Here is a 6,096-nt window from a genome sequence, read left to right on the forward strand (position 1 = left end):
AGACGGAAAGGTGGAGACCTATAAAGCCCGTCTTGTTGCCAAGGGATATCATCAGAAAGAAGGAGTCGACTATGACGAGACTTTCTCTCCCGTGGCAATGCTCAAATCAATTCGGATTTTGCTTGCTATAGCAACATACTATGATTATGAAATATGGCAAATGGATGTGAAAACAACTTTCCTTAATGGTGATCTAGAGAGGATGTGTACATGACATAACCTGAAGGTTTCACATCTCCGTCTGATCATAATAAAATTTGTAAGCTACAAAGATCCATTTATGGATTAAAGCAAGCTTCTCAAAGTTGGACTATTCGATTTAACAAGACAATTGAAAAGTTCAATTTTGTTAGATGCGAAGAAGAACCTTGTGTGTACAAAAAGGTTAGTGGGAGCACAATTATATTCTTAGTGTTGTATGTTGATGATATATTGCTCATAGGGAATGATATACCGGCATTGCAAAGTACCAAGATTTGGCTATCTGAACAGTTCTCCATGAAAGACTTGGGAGAAGCAGCTTATATATTAGGAATAAAGATCTATAGGAAGCTTCTTGGACTTTTCCAGTCTTTGTACATTGATACCATCTTAAAGAGGTATAATATGGATAATTCCAAAAGAGGCTATCTACCGATAGGCACTGGAATTACTCTCAGTAGGGAGGATTGTCCTAAAACACCTGAAGAGAGAGAACGCATGAGTAGGATCTCATATGCTAGTGCAGTAGGAGCTATCATGTATACCATGACATGTACACGTCCTGATGTGGCTTATGCACTTGGAGTGACTAGCCACTATCAGGCAAATCCTGGTGAGGATCATTGGAAGGTGGTGAAGACCATTCTTAAGTACTTAAGAAGGACTAAAGACCAATTCCTCATCTATGGAGATTCTGAGTTGAAACTTGAAGGTTATACTGATGCAAGTTTCTCTTCAGATAGAGATGATAGCAAATCTATTTCTGGTTATGTATTCACCTTAAATGGTGGTGCAGTGAGTTGGAAAAGTTCCAAACAAGCTACAGTAGCTGATTCAGTGACTGAAGCAGAATATATAGCAGCTAGTGAAGCTGCTAAGGAAGCTGTATGGATGAAAAAGTTCTTAACTGAACTTGGTGTAGTTCCTTCAATAGAAGGTGTGGTTCCACTGTTGTGTGACAATACTGGAGCCATTGCTCAAGAAAAAGAACCAAGATCACACCAAAAGTCCAAACACGTTCTGCGAAGGTATCACTTGATAAGAGAGATCATTGAACGTGGAGACGTCGAGATTCAAAAGGTTGATGGAAAAGAAAATGCTGCAGACCCATTCACTAAAGCTCTTGGCGCAAAGGAGTTTGACAAGCACAAGTGGAAATTGGGAATGAAGTACAAGAGCGATTGGCTCTAGTGCAAGTGGGAGATTGTTAGGGATATAGTAGATATGCCCTAGATCCAATATCACATTTGATGTTTTGAACATATTTTTATAAAATATATATGGCATTTGATATTCTTTTATCATTGTTATTAATTGCTTGATTAATTTGATAAGGTCCTTGATTAAATTTTGAGACTTGACATTGTGATGGAGATCATGATAATGAGAGTGAAGTTTCTTATAATTTAATCTAAATTTGTTCTTGATCGTAGGATTATTAATTTGGACATTAGTAATCCGATTAGATCAATATTTATGTGATCGTCTTTATGGGATAAAGATTAGTTGATCTCATTAACTAAATTACATAGATAGATGATGCATATAGAGATATGATCATTGAACCGACTCATTGGATAATTCCTAATGGTTAGAATTACCATAAACTGTCAATAGGATATTCTCTTGAAGAATGTGATGTAACCGTTTCCTTTGACCTGAGATCGTCATAGTAATTGACAAGTTATTTATTGTGCTTTGATACTAGACACCTATGGCCCTAGGGCGATAGTTGAAAGGATATTGGGTATGATTAAATGCTTGTAGAATTAGTGATTGATCAAGATGGAATCTGTCAACTCTTGGTAATGAGTTTAAGCTCCATGTTGTCATGAATTATAAACGACCAAACTAAGACCTTGGCCAGGGCAATTGAATGAAAGAAGAAAAGAGTTTCTTAGGTCATTCAATGGTCGAATATATTTGACATGGACACATAGTTGGTCGCCTATTAGGATTTGACAGTTGAACCATATCCTAGGGTGATCCAGAGCTATAAGGACAGAAGGAATTACTACATTATTCTTCTACTGGTTCTTGAGAGTAAATTGTATACTTCATGCTATCCGGTCATTAAGGAGTGTTGCTAGACGCCACCTTTGATTAGTATATTGATGTGGTCAATTTACTACCGATTTAGTATTGAACCTATGGGGTCGCACACTAACGAGTGTTCTGATCTTTGCTAAAGGATTAATTAACTTATTATTTGATAATTAAATTAAAGAATTTATTTAGTCAAATAAATTTAGTTAGTTAGCCCAAATGAAATATTATTATATTCTTTGCTAGCACAGAGGATATAATTAATATTGTGAACAAATTGAAGTTTTCTATTTGGAATAGAAAATTAATTTATATCTCTTGGTTGAAATATATATATATATATATATATATATATATATACACACACACACACACATATATATATATATATATATATAATATGAATTAATATTGATTTATATAAAAGTTATATATATAATATTAATTAATTTACCAATTTGGAATTGGAAATATAAAGTCCACAAAGGACGTATAGAATGAATCCAACATTAAGTTGGATTGGCGAGAATCCAATTTTAAGTTGGAGGGATGGATTCGGTAGTCACTCTCTCATGAAGACGTGATTTATCAATTTTCCATAAAATTCGATTGAAGTTTATTTTTGGAATAAACTTTTACCCTAAGTAAATCATTAGCTCAACCAAATACGAAAAGGATTTATAAGTAATACTATATAAAGGGTGATGGAGAATATTTGCCGTATTATTAATTCTTGAGAAGAAAAATACTTTGTGAAAGTGAGAGTGCAATACAAAGCCAAGAGAGAAAATACAATTACAAGAAAAGTGTTTCTTGTTCTTCTATCTTTGAGTTGAGATTTTTGAGAAAAATTTTAGCACAAGTTTTCCGTTCAATTTGTTCGCGGGTTTCATTGATCAAAGAGTTGATAGCAAAGATCAGTCTCGGTGTGGATACGCATAGAGTCTTCGCACTATCGAAGAATTTGAAACAAGACTTTCTTCACCAGGTACGTCTTAGATCCGATCTATTGATATGTAAATATCTTTTAAACATGAAAAGATCTGCCTAGGATTGTTATTGTCTTCCGCTGCGTGTTACGAACACCTATACGCAATCCTTCAGTGGTATCAGAGCCGAAAACATGCTATCCATGACAGGAGAAGATATATTTGACACAACATGTGCCAAGGTATATAGAAAAATTATTTATTTGTAATTATTTCAGATGAAGTTGTACATGCCTTGACTGAATCATTTCTACTATACAAAATGCCGTCTATACTTATTAGCTTCCTTTTACTGAGTATTTTAGACCTAATGATTGACTTCTTCTACTTCCAGAAACAACTCCTGCCCATTAAGCATGTCCAACACATGCTTTCAGACAAAATCTTTCGCGTTCAATTGAGAAAATCATCCTGGAAAGGTTACAGCAGCATGCATGCAAATCTATCCGTTTTGTCCTATGTTGAAAAAGAGCACATCTTTCAACCCAGTATTGGTGAGAGGAACAAAAAGAAAGTCAAACCTCTTGGGTCAACTGTAATAGAAACGGAAACAACAATTGTGGTATCCGACTATTCCCATGCCGGGCTGAAATTAGAACCATCCACACCATCAAAAAGAAAGTAAAAGGCATGTCTTCTTGCGTATCTGTACTTGAGATTTGATTCTTTCCTCTAGATTCTAAATTGCTTTGATTCAAACATAATGTAGCTTACATTTGCTTATTTCCTCCCACTTCTAACCGCAAATAGGAAGTAGCAGCTTATTTTGGGATTTTTGGGCTTTTGGATCACTGCACAAAATACTTTTTGGCATCCTGAGGTGAATGGTACCGCCTCCCTGGATAGTAGTGAACGATCATGCACTGGTTATACAAGTTTTTTGCTGCCTCAATGTTCCAGATTTAACAGGTAGAACAGTCTACCACTTTCTGATAAATTACTTGAAATAACTTTCACCTTAGCCACATAAGATTAATTGATCTTAGTAGATATTTCCATCTACTTAAATTCGACGTTTCTTATTTCTATGAATTGTTAGATTTACAAAATGTTATTATTTGAAGAGCTTCTCTGTAGTGCCGTTATGGTAGATGAGATAGTGTTATTTCGATAATGTGCTTTGTATTTCGCCATGTGCAGTCACATGTGAATGCCAATGTTGATTTGGGTATCGCTGATGTGTACTTCATATTCTGGAATTTGGTAAAGGAACTACTGCAACAGGTTCCTAAGATCACGCAGATTATTCCATGCCGCCTTTTAAAATGAAGAAAGATGAAATCTTTAGTATACATGCTAAATCAACTGTCATTTTTATGTGCTTTCATATTCCTGATAATTCAAGCATTTAGGAACTCTTTAAAAAGTTTATCATCTTTCACAAGTTTCTGCACAAATATTTTACCAAAGAAGATTCTTATATGTTCTTTTGTAGTTCCCTTTTACCACAAGGCATATATGTTCTTGATTGTTTGGAATATGTGATTTTATTGGGCCTGCCAATCCTTAGCCATTTGGAGTCTAGGTAAATAATTCTCCCACTTAGACCAATTAACAAATTCTAACTGTAACATCCATCTACTCTACTGCATGCATCTTTCTATTTGCTTATCTTTTTATTTGCTTCCAATATCTTCTGCTACGCTACTTATGTTTAGCGTAACTCTGTGACTTTTCACCACAGTGTGATACTTTGTAGGTCTTAGAAAATGCCCTGTCATATAGTATAGCATTGACCTCCACAAATGTCAATTGTACTACTTTGGCAATCTCCAGCCAAATTTATGCTAATGGCAATATTTTAGAAATGTGTTTTCTCAATTTTCACCAACTCTATATATGCACTACTCTTTTGAATATAAACTAACATTCTGTTGAAGGAACTGATTTTGAAGATACCTGTGAATGTCTATCCTCGCTAAAGATCTTGCTCTGAGCTTCGACTCTATTTTTCTGCTTCTCTCAACTCCATTTTCTTTAATTGACTGTTGTTTACCTTCTATTTCAGGGTACATCAAAATCTCCCTATTCTCTGGTTTTTGAAATACAGAAAAATGACTACTAAGCTTGGGAGTTCAACTCTATCTCATTGCTGAAGATAGGTTAGGATATGCTTGTGTTGTACTTAAAGATACAAACAATGCTTATATTTTGAGGTACTATGTGTCTACTGCTTGAAGATGGTTTTTACCAGATAATGTATTTGTGCCTTCTGCACATGTTGGAAATATATTAAAGTATGCTACTACATCTTGCGCTCAATCAACTTAGATGCTTAATGTGGGTAATAAGGTAACTTAAGCAAGTAACTGTTAGTGTTATGCGATGAAAATAACTTGAAATAAATGGACTTGAACTATTTCATGAAAGTGCCTCTCTTGGTTTATGGACATCTTTAACTAAAAGGCCAAAAGAGTTGTGTGCGTCATGTTGGCAAGTTTTTCTTCAACCTTTTCTCATATTGACTATTGATCTTCTAGCTAAAAATATGGTTCACTGCCAGCTATATTGTGAAGTAAGTAAAGAAGAATTGTTTCCTCCGGTAGAAGAAGCAGAACAAGTTTCTTAGTGTGGTGCCTTTCGAGTGTGCTTCGCCTAATGATCTGACATTTAGAGAAGCAGGAAGGGGTTGTGTAGTTTTTGATGCTTTTGCACATAATGATGTAACAGTGGTTGGGCGATGCTAGGATTGGTCTCTGTTATACTTCAGCATTTCAAAGCTACTGGATTAGTATCTATGATGGATTGATTACCATTGGCAAGGGAAGGTATCCTTTTCAGAATCTTTGCTTTCAGTGGCTTGATTCGAATCCCAATTGCAGCGTTGATCTTAGCAATTGAGATAAAAGTTGGATACAGG

At 35.1% G+C, this 6,096-nt stretch overlaps 1 long non-coding RNA gene across 2 annotated transcripts; it reads left to right on the forward strand.

Annotated features, from left to right (window-relative positions):
- Window positions 1–2,652: 2,652 nt before the first annotated feature.
- LOC104245980 (uncharacterized) lies at window positions 2,653–5,498 on the forward strand. 2 transcript variants are annotated; one of them, XR_011406965.1, is made up of 5 exons: window positions 2,653–3,235; window positions 3,352–3,418; window positions 3,571–3,868; window positions 3,991–4,145; window positions 5,245–5,498. It is a non-coding gene; the product is annotated as an uncharacterized lncRNA (long non-coding RNA). The 2 variants fall into 2 exon arrangements; XR_011406964.1 differs by having other exon boundaries at window positions 2,656–3,418.
- Window positions 5,499–6,096: the final 598 nt, after the last annotated feature.

This window comes from Nicotiana sylvestris, chromosome 4 (assembly GCF_000393655.2).
Source record: "Nicotiana sylvestris chromosome 4, ASM39365v2, whole genome shotgun sequence".
Taxonomy (NCBI): domain Eukaryota; kingdom Viridiplantae; phylum Streptophyta; class Magnoliopsida; order Solanales; family Solanaceae; genus Nicotiana; species Nicotiana sylvestris.